This window comes from Orcinus orca, chromosome 3 (genome assembly GCF_937001465.1).
Source record: "Orcinus orca chromosome 3, mOrcOrc1.1, whole genome shotgun sequence".
Classification (NCBI taxonomy): Eukaryota; Metazoa; Chordata; class Mammalia; order Artiodactyla; family Delphinidae; genus Orcinus; species Orcinus orca.
The window spans coordinates 68,930,404-68,944,875 of record NC_064561.1 but is presented as its reverse complement, the minus strand read 5'-3'; the positions used below and the strand labels follow the sequence as shown (position 1 = coordinate 68,944,875).

Genomic DNA, 14,472 nt, shown 5'->3' with positions numbered 1-14,472 from the left:
ACAAATGACTCCAAAACTTAAAACAATGTGATTTATTATTTCTCAGGATTCTGGATTGACTTGGCGGTTTTGTTTCATGTGTTATCAGCCAGGGTTATCCCTGTGGCTGTGTTCAGCTGGCATCAGGGTTAGAAGATCCAAGAAGACCTCTCTCACGTGTCTGGGGCCTTGTTGCTGACTATTGGCTGGAATGTGCTCCACTGCCCCCTAAATGGCCTTTCCAGCAAGATAGCCTGGACCTCCTATGTGGTAGCTTAGAGCTATGAAAGAGCAGGAAGAAAAGCTGTCAAGCCTCTTAAACAGTAGACTTGTAACTGACATGGTGTCATATTTATTTAAATTTTTTTTGGTCAAGCAAGATCCAGGGCAGCTGGGATTCAAGGGGAAGGGAAGTAGACCACTTCTTGATAAGAGGAGTGGTATGTTCTTACAGGGAGGGGAGAAATTGTTGGCACCCATCTTTGGAGATTACTTACTGCAGGGGAAGTTGTAGTAAGTTTTGTCTTAGTACTAACATACTTCTTGGATAAGGTCACCTGTTAAAAATTTAATTCTGTAGTAGAATTTTGCCTCTTTGGATTCATTAAAAACAGTTCTAAATGGTTGGGTAATATTAAGTTAACATTTTTTCCAAATGTTAATTCAAAGAAATTTTTTATGAAGATTCGTTTGGCCAGTCAACAGGAGGAGGGAAGAAGGGAAGAGTAGAGGGTAAGGGAAAGGCTTGTTGGATGTGAAATCTAAAAATGTGATTGTTTTGAGGAGAAGTATAACCATTTACTTGGGTCCTTGCCTTTTCCTGTCAAAATAAACTTCATAAGCTGCTTTGTTTATTTTTTTCTTTTTTCCCCCCAAATTTATTGAGATATAATTGACACATAACATTGTGTAAGTTTGTTACACAGTGTGGATTTGATACTTACATATTGCAGAATGATTACCACCATAGTGTTAGGTAGCACCTCCATCATGTCCCATAATTATTTTATTTTATTTTTTATTTATTTTTTGGCTGCACCAGGTCTTAGTTGCAGCATGTGGGATCTTCACTGAGGCACGCAGGATCTTTCATTGTGGTGTGTGGGCTTCTCTCTAGTTATGGCATGTGGGGTTGTTTTCTCTCTCTAGGGGCACACAGGGTCCAGAGCGTGTGTGCTCTGTAATTTGCAGCACGCAGGCTCGCTAGTTGAGGCTCATGAGCTCAGTAGTTGTGGCAAGCCAGCTTAGTTGCCCCGCGGCATGTGGGATCTTAGTTCCTTGACCAGGAATCGAACCCGCATCCCCTGCATTGTAAGGCGGATTCTTTACCACTGGACCACCAGGGAAGTCCCTATGTCCCATTATTATTTCTTTTTTTGTGGTGGCAACATTTTAAGATCTCTCTTAGCAAGTTTCAAGTATATAATACAGTATTATTATATTACCATGTTGTACATTAGATCCCCAGAACTTATTTATCTAATAACTGGAAGTTCGTACTCTTTGGCCAACATCTCCCCGTTTCCACCATCTCCCCACCACCCACAAGTTGCTTTGTTTAGCTTAGTTCTGGAGACTAAGGAAAAGGAATTAAAAAGATAGGATGTAAGTGTTCTAAAAAGCCATATATGTCCTGGGCTTAAACTATTTCTTTCTTGTAGCATTAAAATGTAATCACTAGGCTCTTTTGAGTTTTTACCTGGTATTCTTTAAGTTTTTCCTATAATATAAGACTTTAAAAGTCTAAAGACCACGGAGGTGGCTGCCTTCTTGGTTGCCTGTCTATTCTGGAAAGTGTTGGACAAAATTGAGTCATGGGAAGGAGTAATTTTATATTACCAGCCTTGTTTGTTCTTACCAAGACACTCACATAACTCATGATCTTGATAACTAACACACATGAGACCGACTAGGCTGGGGAGGTTTTTTTTTTACTTGATTCATAATGTTTTCATACTTTTCCTATTACCATACCAAAGAGCAGCTTCTTCCTGCCATCTCTTCTTTGTTAATCTCAGAAGTGCTCTCAGAATCCTCAAGTAGCACCACTGTAATGATTATATGGGTTAAACATTCCCTGTAGGTTCATTGGTCAGGTCTGCCATATCAAAAACTGCTTACGAGAACTATGCTTTGTTCTTAATATCAGGAATATAAAATGTTTTTGAAACAGGTAACAGTACCAAACCTTTCTCCAGCCTAACTACGTACTTGAAATTTCTGTTTGGCCCTTCCCCAACCTTTGCTGCAGACAAAATGGAAATCCTTTTAGGCTGTGAACTTCATCATAGTAAGACAGAAACTGTTCATTTGTCTTATTGTCATGGTGCTGTAATATATTCCCCCAAGACAGTAGTAAATGTTTCTATTACTGTGTAGAAGATACTTGATTAAATGGCATCTCAAGTGATTTTAGTGTGGACAGAGAGCTCCTGTCTCTAGGCTTCATAAAATTTAACTTTGAAAAGACACTTTTGTTAATACTGTTTAGTATCTTGTTTTGGAGGTTGGACTGTTACAGGGAGATGCAAAAATCTGTTGGTGTTTCAATAGTTGTTCTAAGATGTAATCCCAGGATTAAATATTGGTTCTGTGTGTGGGGTTTTTTTTTTAAACTTGAAGTGTGTTTTCTATGCTTTGATCATCACATGAGACAGTTTTGCAAGTATGTAGCAAGTCTTCTAGCATAATAAAATTTAACAGCTTGCTTGACGATTGGTCACCTGTCTTACAGAGGTTGTCAGTCTATAGGAAGACTGATTTAACTGTGGGTAGATTCATCATCTTGAGCTCCTTAGGTTAGTGTTGGAGAACTTGTGAAACAGAAACTGACTATGCTTTGGAAGAGTGAAGAGTAAAGTCCGTGAGAAGTGTTATTTTTAAATTTCAAGGATTTACAGTTCTAGGTGAATAGTTTTTATATATTTCAAAACATCAGAGTACCAGAACTTAACCATATGCTACTTACTAAAAATAGTGCATGTGAGTTATTTGGGAGGGTGGGAGCACATAGTTTTACAGGGTATAATGAGAAAAGGGATGTCTTTTTTACCTCTTTTTAAGGTCTTCATTGTCCTGCCACTTTAAGTAGCCTAGAAGCACACCAAGATAATGATATCACCGTTTGTTTATATCCCCATTTTCTCAAGCTTGGGACTATGGTACATGGTGATTAATGCTATAGAAGAGTTCTTTAGATTTCTAGTTTGGTATGTAGCTGTTAACTGAGGTGGAATTGACTGCTGTAGATCCTGGTTATTCAAATGCCAGGAAGGGAGCTCTTTCCTTAGCATTACAGTATTTTCTTTGGAATTTAGTGAGCGCTGGAATCTTTTGGCATAGATGCTCCACCATCTATTAGAACGTAGACTCTTCCCATCTACCTGGCTATGTGCCACACTTGTTTTGGAAACAGAGTATTGAAGAGCACGGACCGCTGCTTCACTAGCTAAAAGGAGAGGTAATTTCAGATCCTGACAGAGACCCTGTGTGGAGTCTAACCTGTCCCGACAACTTAGCTACCAGTGATCATCAGTTCCAGAAGCAAGAAACAGCTATTTGCTTGTTTTGCTTTTGGTACCATGTGTACCACGCTAATATTTTTGTCCCCTTACTTTCTACAGAAGTAGTCTTCCGGAAGGGTCGTGATTTTCCTATCTTAACACTGTCATTTACTCAACCATCTTCTGCTTTGACCTTGACTGCTAAAATTTTAAACTTGTTCCTTGTTAGGTATATGATCCTGTGGATGCAGTATCAGTATATTACTGCCTTTCCAAGTGCCTTACTTCATTGAATCTAAGACGCAATTAATTGAAAGACGTACTACTAAGAAAGAAAAGGTATTGCCACTTAACCTGACATGCCATTGATTGTAGTATGCAGTTTGATTTCAAGTATATTAAAAAAAATCTTACAATCAATGAAAGATGGTATTATCTTTCTCTACGTACTTAAAATTACTGTGTGTAATTGTAACAATCTGTTCTTCAACAGATATTTACTGGGGACTCACCCTGGACCAGGGACTGTGCTGGAGGTCAGGTCCCTATTTGTCATTGGGTTGAGAGACATTAAATAATCACACATAGACTATAAACCATCCTGAGTTGCTAAGGCAACTTGCACTTTTCCATCGTAGTATTTAACAGGAAACGGGATGGAAATAGGGGAGAAGGGCTTCTAGGAGACCTGTCTCTAAGCACAACATTTACATGAAGACTAAAGGCGCATGGAGTTGGGGTGGGGCGTGCAGAGTATTCCAGGCAAACTGTTCCTAGAGTCTTGAACTAGTTAAATTAAAAATTTAACTTTTAGGGCTTCCCTGGTGGCGCAGTGGTTGGGGGTCCGCCTGCCGATGCGGGGGGCGTAGGTTCGTGCCCCGGTCCGGGGGGATCCCGCGTGCCGCGGAGCGCCTGGGCCCGTGAGCCATGGCCGCTGGGCCTGCGCGTCCGGAGCCTGTGCTCCGCGGCGGGGGAGGCCACGGCGGTGAGGGGCCCGCGTACCGCAAAAAGAAAAAATTTAACTTTTAAAAATTAAAATTAAAACTAATTGATTAAGAAAAAAGTTTTGAAATGAGTAAATGGTAGTTCATGTAGGTAAAATGAGGTCTAGGAAAGGTTCTTGATCTTCAATAATGAACAAAGAATATTGTCTTTAATTATAACAGAACATTTCCACCTAAGTGGTTGCTGCTGAAGTGCTCAAAAAACCGAACTCCTTGTTCTCTGGTGTTATCCAGTCTCACTCAAAAACACCTATTCCATTCATGTTCAGTAATTAAATCTTAATATACTGTTTGTCACTATAGACTTTCTCTTTCCTGACACTATAGGTGATTAGGCTGAATTGAACTGGACTTCCCCTTGCAAGTTGTTTATGTGCTTTTGTTTATCATCTCATTTGCAAGTGTTTGAGCACCAATTCTGCTTGATATGTACTGTGCTAGGCATGCTAGGCATTCATTCATCCACCCATTTAGACATTTGAGTGTCTCTTGTGTTCCAATCTAGGAAATGCAGTAAAGAATATGATATACCTTGTCTCTAACTGAAGGGATTTAGAATTAAGCATTCAAGGGGCTTCCTTGGTGGCGCAGTGGTTGAGAGTCCGCCTGCCGATGCAGGGGATGCGGGTTCGTGCCCCGGTCCGGGAGGATCTCGCGTGCCGCAGAGCGGCTGGGCCAGTGAGCTATGGCCGCTGAGCCTGCGCGTCCGGAGCCTGTGCTCCGCAACGGGAAAGGCCACAACAGTGAGAGGCCCGCGTACCGCAAAAAAAAAAAAAGAAAGAAAAAAAAAAGAATTAAGCATTCAAGGGGTAGATGCAAGGGTACACAGAGTTTGGTAGTTGTGGATAAAATATTGATCGCAAGATATTACTGTACCATACCATATATGATACTATATTTGTATAGTATAGTTAATAAACAATAAGCTGCTTGGAGAAAGAAGGAAGTCCCTGGGGAATAAAAACGATTATTTTTCATCCTAAAAAAGCAGTGTGTGAACAGTAATCTTTTTTTTTTAACATCTTTATTGGAGTATAATTGCTTTACAATGGTGTGTTAGAGGTAATCTTTTTAATTGGAAGTGTTTAGTGTTGATGTGTTTTAAAATCATAACTGTGGGGGCTTCCCTGGTGGCGCAGTGGTTGAGAGTCCGCCTGCCGTTGCAGGGGACACGGGTTCGTGCCCCGGTCCGGGAAGATCCCACATGCCGCAGAGTGGCTGGGCCCGTGAGCCATGGCCGCTGAGCCTGCGCGTCCGGAGCCTGTGCTCCACAACGGGAGAGGCCACAACAGTGAGAGGCCCGCGTACCGTAAAAAAAAAAAAAAATCATAACTGTGCTATTGTGAAAATAGATAACAGTGAACTGGGGTCCAGCCTTTTTAAGACATTTTTTTAATAGATCTTTATTGGAGTATAATTGCTTCACAATACTGTGTTATTTTCTGTTGCACAACAAAGCGAATCAGCCATATGGATACACACGTCCCCATATCCCCTCCCTCTTGAGCCTCCCTCCCATCCTCCCTATCCCACCCCTCTAGGTCATCTCAAAGCACCAAGCCGATCTCCCTGTGCCATACCGCTGCTTCCCACCAGCCAACTATTTTATATTAGGTAGTGTATATATGTCGATGCTACTTTCACTTCTCCCCAGCTTTGCCCTCCCACCCCATGTCATCAAGTTCATTCTCTATGCCTACCTCTTTATTCCTGCCCTGCAACTAGGTTCATCAGTACCATTTTTTTTTTAATTCCATATATATGCATTAGCATACGGTATTTGTTTTTCTCTTTCTGGCTTACTTCACTGTGTATGACAGACTCTAGATCCATTCACCTCACTACAAATAACTCAATTTCATTTCTCTTTATGGCGAGTAATATTCCATTGTATATATGTGCCACATCTTCTTTATCCATTCATCTGTCGATGGACACTTAGGTTGCTTCCATGTCCTGGCTATTGTAAATAGAGCTGCAGTGAACATTGTGGTACATGACTCTTTTTGAATTATGGTTTTCTCAGGGTGTATACCCAGCAATGGGATTGCTGGGTCATATGCTAGTTCTATTTTTAGTTTTTTAAGGAACCGCCATACTGTTTCCCATAGTGGTTGTATCAGTTTATATTCCCACCAACAGTGTAGGAGGGTTCCCATTTCACCACACCCTTTCCAGCATTTATTGTTTCTAACTTTTTTGATAATGGCCATTCTGACCAGCATGAGGTGATACCTCATTGTAGTTTTGTTTTGCATTTCTCTAACAATTAGTGATGTTGAGCATCTTTTCATGTGCCTCTTGGCCATCTGTATGTCTTCTATGGTGAAATGTCTATTTAGGTCTAATGCCCATTTTTTAACTGGGTTGTTTGTTTTTTTGATATTGAGTTCCATGAGCTGTTTGTATATTTTGGAGATTAATCCTTTGTCTGTTGTTTCATTTGCAAATATTTTCTCCCATTCTGAGGGTTGTCTTTTTGTCTTATTTATGGTTTCCTTTGCTGTGCAAAAGCTTTTAAGTTTAATTAAGTCCCATTTGTTTATTTTTGTTTTTATTGCTGTTACTCCAGGAGGTGAGTCAAGAAAGATCTTGCTGTGGTTTATGTCAAAGAGTGTTTTTCCTATGTTTTCCTCTAAAGGTTTTATAGTTTCTGGTCTTACATTTAAGTGTTTACTCCATTTGGAGTTTATTTTTGTGTATGGTGTTAGGTAGTGTTCTAATTTCATTCTTTTACATGTAGCTGTCTGGTTTTCCCAACACCACTTATTGAAGAGGCTGTCATTTCTCCACTGTATGTTCTTGCCTCCTTTGTCGTAAATTAGGTGCCCACATGTGCGTGGGTTTATCTTTGGGCATTCTATCCTGCACCATTGATCTATATTTCTGTTTTTGTGCCAGTACCACACTGTAGCTGATGACTGTAGCTTTGTGGTATAGTTTGAAGTTGGGGAGCCTGATTCCTCCAACTCTGTTTTTCTTTCTCAGGATTGCTTTGGCTGTTCGGGGTCTTTTGTGTTTCCGTACGAATTGTAAGATTTTGTTGTTCTGATTCTGTGAAGAATGCCATTGGAAGTTTGCTAAGGATTGCACTGAATCCGTAGATTGCTTTAGGTAGTATAGTCATTTTCACAATACTGATTCTTCCAATCCAAGAACGTGGTATATTTCTCCATCTGTTATGTCATCTTTCATTTTTTTCATCAGTGTTTTATAGTTTTCTGAGTACAAGTCTTTTTGTTTTCTTTTTTTGTTTTTTTTTTTAAATTTCAGTACGCGGGCCTCTCACTGTTGTAGCCTCTCCCGTTGCGGAGCACAGGCTCTGGACACACAGGCTCAGTGGCCATGGCTCATGGGCCTAGCCGCTCCGCAGTGCGTGGGATCCTCCCGGACCAGGGCACGAACCTGCGTCCCCTGCATCGGCAGGCGGACTCTCAACCACTGCGCCACCAGGGAAGCACAGTACAAGTCTTTTGACTCTTGAGGCAGGTTTATTCCTAGGTATTTGATTCTTTTTGTTGCAGTGGTAAATGGGAGTGTTTCCTTAATTTCTCTTTCTGATTTTTTGTTGTTGGTGTATAGGAATGCCAGAGATTTCTGTGCATTAATTTTGTATCCTGCAACCTTACCAAATTCATTGATTAGTTCTAGTAGTTTTCTGGTGACCTCTTTAGGATTTTCTATGTATAGTATCATGTCATCAGCAAATAGTGACAGTTTTACTTCTTCTTTTCCAATTTGTATCCCTTTTATTTCTTTTTCTTCTCTGATTGCTGTGGCTAGAACTTCCAAAACTGTGTTGAATAGGAGTGGCAAGAGTGGACATCCTTGTCTTGTTTCTGATCCTAGTGGAAATGCTTTCAGTTTTTCGCCATTGAGTATGATGCTCGCTGTGGGTTTGTCATATATGGCCTTTATTATGTTAAGGTAGGTTCCCGCTATGCCCATTTTCTGGAGAGTTTTTATCATAAATGGGTTTTGAATTTTGTCAAAAGCTTTTGCTGCATCTGTTGAGATGATCATATGGTTTTTATTCCTTAATTTGTTAATGTGGGGTATCACATTGATTGATTTGCATATATTGAAGAATCCTTGCATCCCTGGGATAAATCCTGCTTGATCATGGTGTGTGATCCTTTTAATGTGCTGTTGGATTCTGTTGGCTAGTATTTTGTTGAGGATTTTTGCATCTATATTCATCAGTGATATTGGTCTATAATTTTCTTTTTCTGTACTATCTTTGTCTGGTTTTGGTATCAGTGTGATGGTGGCTTCATAGAATGAATTTGGGAGTGTTTCTCCCTCTGCAGTTTTTTGGAAGGGTTTGAGAATAATAGGTGTTAAGCTCTTCTCTAAATGTTTGATAGAATTCGCCTGGGAAGCCATCTGGTCCTGGACTTTTATTTGTTGGAAGATTTTTAATTACGGTTTCAATTTCTTTACTTGTGATAGGTCTGTTTATATTTTCTAATTCTTCCTGGTTCAGTCTTGGAAAATTGTACCTTTCCAAGAATTTGTCCATTTCTTCATGGTTGTCCATTTTATTGGCATAGAGTTGTTTGTAGTAGTCTCTTATAATCCTTTGTATTTCTGCAGTGTCAGTTGTGATTTCTCCTTTTTCATTTCTAATTTTATTGATTTGCGTCCTCTCCCTTTTTTTCTTGATGAGTCTGGCTAAGGGTTTATCAATTTTGTTTATCTTCTCAAAGAACCAGCTTTTAGTTTTATTGATCTTTGCTATTGTTTTCTTCCTTTCTATTTCATTTATTTCTGCTCTTATCTTGATTTCTTTCCTTCTACTGACTTTGGGTTTTCTTTGTTCTTCTTTCTCTAGTTGTTTTAAGTGTAGGGTTAGATTGTTTATTTGAGATTTTTCTTGTTTCTTGAGGTGAGATTGAATTGCTATAAACTTCCCTCTTAAACTGCTTTTGCTGTGTCCCATAGGTTTTGGGTCATCATGTTTTCATTGTCATTTGTTTTTATGTATTTTTTTTCTTTGATTTCTTCAGTAATCTCTTGGTTATTTTTTAGCACACTGTTTAGCCTCCATGTATTTGTGTTTTTTACAGTTTTTTTCCTATAATTGATTTACAATCTCTTAGCGTTGTGGTCAGAAAAGATGCTTGATACGATTTCAATTTTCTTAAAGTTTCTGAGGCTTGATTTGTGACCCAAAATGTGATCTATCTTGGGAAATGTTGTATGTGCACTTGAGAAGAAAGTGTATTCTGCCACTTTGGGGTGGAATGTTCTATAAATATCTATTAGATCTATCTGGTTTATTGTGTCATTTAAAGCTTGTGTTTCCTTATTTATTTTCTGTTTGGATGATCTGTCCATTGGTGTAAGTGGGGTGTTACAGTCCCCTACTATTATTGTGTTGCTGTCAATTTCTCCTTTCATGGTTGTTAGCATTTGCCTTATGTATTGCGGTGCTCCTATGTTGGGTGCATAAACATTTATAATTGTTATATCTTCTTGGATTGATCCTTTGATCATTATGTAGTGTCCTTCCCTATCTCTTGTAGCAGTCTTTATTTTAAAGTCTATTTTATCTGATATGAGTATTGCTACTCCAGCTTTCTTTTGATTTCCATTTGCATGGAATATCTTTTTCCATCCCTTCACTTTCAGTCTGTATGTGTCCCTAGGTCTGATGTGGGTCTCTGTAGACAGCATATATATGGGTCTTGTTTTTGTATCCTTTCAGCCAGTCTGTGTCTTTTGGTTGGGGCATTTAATCCATTTACATTCAAGGTGATTATTGATATGTATGTTCCTATTACCATTTTCTAATTGTTTTGGGTTTGTTTTTGTGGGTCTTTTTCTTCTCTTGTGTTTCCCACTTAGAGAAGTTCCTTTAGCATTTGTTGTAAAGCTGGTTTGGTGGTGCTGAATTCTCTTAGCTTTTGTTTGTCTGAAAAACTTTTGACTTCTCCATCAAATCTGCATGAGATCCTTGCTGGGTAGAGTAATCTTGGTTGTAGATTTTTCTCTTTCATTACTTTAAGTATATCCTGCCACTCCCTTCTGGCCTGCAGAGTTTCCACTGAAAAATCAGCCGATAACCTTATGGGGATTCCTTTGTATGTTATTTTTTTGTTTTTCCCTTGCTGCTTTTAATATTTTTTCTTTGAATTTAATTTTTGTTTGATTAATATGTGTCTTGGTGTGGTGTTCCTGTATGGGACTCTCAGTGCTTCCTGGACTTGGGTGACTCTTCCCTTTCCCATGTTAGGGAAGTTTTCCACTATAATCTCTTCAAATATTTTCTCAGACCCTTTCTTTTTCTCTTCTTCTGGGACCCCTATAACTCGAATGTTGGTGTGTTTAGTGTTGTCCCAGAGGTCTCTGAGATTGTCTTCAATTCTTCTCATTCTTTTTTTTTAATTTTGCTCCTCGGAAGTTATTTCCACCATTTTGTCCTCCAGCTCACTTATTCGTTCTTCTGCCTCGGTTATTCTGTTATTGATTCCTTCTAGTGTACTTTTTATTTGTTATTGTGTTGTTCATCTCTGTTTGTTTGTTCTTTAGTTCTTCTAGATCTTTGTTAAACATTTCTTGTATTTTCTCAACCTGTGCTTCCATTCTATTTCTGAGATTCTGGATCATCTATACTGTCATTACTCTGAATTCTTTTTCAGGTAGATTTCCTATTTCCTTTTCATTTATTTGGTCTTGTAGGTTTTTGCCTTGCTCCTTCATCTGTGACATATTTTTTTTGCCGTCTCTCTTTTTTTTTTTTTTTTAATGAGTGGAATTGTGTTCCTGTTTTACTGGTTGTTTGACCGGAGGCTTCCAGCACTGGAGTTTGTAGGTTATTGGGTAGGGCTGGGTCTTGGTGCTGAGATGAGGAACTCTGTGAGACCTCACTCCAGTGAATATTCCCTGAGGTCTGAGGTTCTCCGTTAGTCCAGTGGTTCGGACTTGGAGCTCCCACCGCAGGAGCTTCCCCCCGAACCCAGGCTTGTGAATCAAGATCCCACAAGCCACGTGGGGTGGCAAAAAAAAGAGAGAGAGAGAGAGGCTTCCCTAGTGGTGCAGTGGTGCAGTGGTTAAGAATCCGCCTGCCAGGGGAACATGGGTTTGAGCCCTGGTCCGGGAGGATCCCACATGCCGTGGAGCAACAAAGCCCATGCCCCACATCTACTGATCCTGCGCTCTAGAGCCCATGAGCCACAACTACTGAAGCCCGTGGGCCTAGAGCCCGTGCTCTGCAACAAGAGAAGCCACGACAATGAGAAGCCCGTGCACCACAATGAAGAGCAGCCCCCGCTCCCGTAGCTAGAGAAAGCCACATGCAGCAACAAAGACCCAATGTAGCCAAAAATAACTTTAAAAGAGAGAGAGAAAAATAACAAAGTAAAAAATAAAATTAGACTGGGAAGCTAACAGATATGTTAGAATGTGAAAATAAAAATATAGATGAATCAACAACCGGAAGGTACATCAGTACCACAATAGTAAGAAAGAGGAGGAAGAAAAGGGAAAAATGGCGGCGGGGGGCGGGTGGCCTTAGCTGTGGAGAGTGGGTCTTAAGCAAGGGCGAGGTTTGGGTGGTGGGCGGGGCCAATGCTCAGGACCCACAGGGCTGGAAAAGGTGCTGGGGGCTGTGGGGGATGGGGCTTAGGCTCAAGGAACAGAAGGGGCCCAGGCCTGCCCCCCAGCCTGGTCTCAGAGGGCAGGGGACCTCACCTGGGCACTAGCAGGCTTCCTGGGCTCAAGAGGACAGGGCAAACGCCCTCCTCTCCTCTTCTGCTCCTCCAGTCTGGGGTCTGAGAGGGCCCCTCCCACCTGCCTCCCCTGATCTCCCCAGCCTCCCTCCTATGCCCCCAAGGACCCATGTGGCCTGGGAGCTCAGCAGGCTCCCCTGGCCCAAGTGGGTGGGGCAGTTGCCCTCCGTTCCTCTCCCGCTCCTCCTGGATGGCCCCTCCAGCCTGTCACTCCTGATCTCCCCGGCCTCCTTCCCATGCCCCCAGAACCCACGCGGCCTAGGTGGGGCTTTAGATAGGGAAGGAAGCAGCTTGGGAGCTCAGCAGCCTCCCCTGCCTGAGTGGGCCAGGTGATCGACCTCTGCTCCTCTCCTGCTCTTCCCAGAGAGTCCCTCCCTCCTGCCCCTCCTGATCTCCCTGGCCTCAGGGGCGCTGATCTTGTCTGACCTCCACTTCTCCTCCCCGCTGGGTCCCCCTAGTCCTACCGGTTCACTTCAGGGTTCCTCCCATCTCCTTGGGGGTCAGAGTCCCCCACCAGCGGCCAGTAGATGCCCTAGTTGTGGGGAGACGCTAACTCCACATCTTCCCACACTGCCATCTTGACTCCTCCCTTGACAATTTTTAACTTCAGGTTCATAATTGGGTTAATTATATCCATTGTCAGAATTTCATATTGGTTTCTGCTTTGTGAAACTTTAAATATGCCAAAACAAATATGAATCCCTTATAACTCAGATGTAATTTATAGAAATATCAGGGAATTTGCTGGCGGTACAGTGGTTAGGACGCAGTGCTTTCACTGCCAGGCTGGGGTTCAATCCCTGGTCGGGGAACTAAGATCCCGCAAGTGGGCCCGGCCAAAAGAAAGAAAGAAATACCATATAAGTCTGAACTCACAGCTTCTTTCCTATAGTTGAGTTTTCCCACTTACAGAATAGTGATAGCCCTCATTATACTCTGACTTCCTGACTCCTGCCTCCTTTCCTCCCCTCCTCCCCTACCCCTGCCCCTTTATTCAAGCCCTGGTTGCATAATTAAAGTCAATGATGAGTCTAAAGAAAGAATTTTCTTTAAAATTTTGTAATTCTTTTAATCCTTGTTTTACCTTAGGGTAATCAGGATCTCCTTTGTTACATAGAATTTTAGATCTTGTTGACTTTATATGTATAAGTACAATAAGGTTACCTTGCTTAGCTTTCCTTTCTAGGTTGTGATATGAGTAGTATAAGCTTTCAGTATTTGAACATTTTGTAGTACAACAGATAGGATTATATAAATGACAAATATTGCTAATATCTTTATGTAGCATATCATTTCCCTTTTAAAAGATATGTCCTTTGTGAGAAAAGTGCTTTTCCCCCTTTTTATCTAGAAAAAATGTTTTAAGCCAGAGACACATCAGCTATCTATTTGATCACTACGAAGCTATGGATATTGTCACACAAATAGCACTTGTAAGGATTTCCTGGAACTTGGCAAAAGTAACTTAAAAAAACAACAGAAAAAACCCGTCTCCAGAAATTAATAGAATCATGTAATCGCCTTAGAAAGGGCATTTATGTTGTATTAACCATATCTGAAAAGCTACTCATAATGAGCTTTTTCTTGCTATAAGCATTCTCTTAAAACATTTTGAACAGAACATTATGAATGTATTTAATACCACTGAACTATATGCTTTAAAATGGGTAAGATGGTAAATTTTATGTTTGTGTATTTTACCATACACAAAAAAAACCACACTGAAGTAATTTATAGTCCAGATGTGAGAGACAAGGTGTAGATAACTTTAGGAAAGTATTAGCCATGTTGTGTAGATTTCTCTATGTCATGCTTAAAATTCTTTTATTCTACAACAATAATATTTCTTTGGGATAAAAAGTGTTCGTGATTCTTTCAGACTTATGTCGGACTTTCCCAAGGGCATTAGGCATTTTGTGAGAATAAAATCTTGGGCAGGGAACGGGGCATTGGAAGAATGGGCCAAGGAAGGAAGCAAAGCCTGCTTCTGTGTCCAAACAATAGTGTTTTCTTTATGCAGGACTTCTTTAGAACCTTGAATATTCTTATAAGTATGTGGATTATAACATTTCCCAAACTTATTTGACCCCTAAATCTATAACCAAACCATGCTATTTTAGTTTAACTTCCTTGTTTTATAGATGTGAAAGTTCTGATCTGGAGAAGTTGAATGACTTGCTTAAAGTTACCTAAGAGCAGAATAATGAGAAAACGTCAAAGGATATATATATATATATATATATATATATATAT

At 40.5% G+C, this 14,472-nt stretch overlaps 1 protein-coding gene across 2 annotated transcripts in view; it reads left to right on the top strand.

Annotated features, from left to right (window-relative positions):
* The window catches only part of UBE2D2 (ubiquitin conjugating enzyme E2 D2), a 59,134-nt gene that overhangs the window by 19,759 nt on the left and 24,903 nt on the right, over positions 1-14,472 (top strand). The window contains exon 2 of one of the 2 annotated variants that reach the window (XM_033406658.2): positions 3,712-3,821. The exons of the other annotated variant lie outside the window; for it this stretch is intronic. The gene's annotated coding sequence lies outside the window, so the exon portion shown is untranslated. The remainder of the gene's footprint in view (positions 1-3,711; positions 3,822-14,472) is intronic. 2 annotated transcript variants of the gene reach the window in all.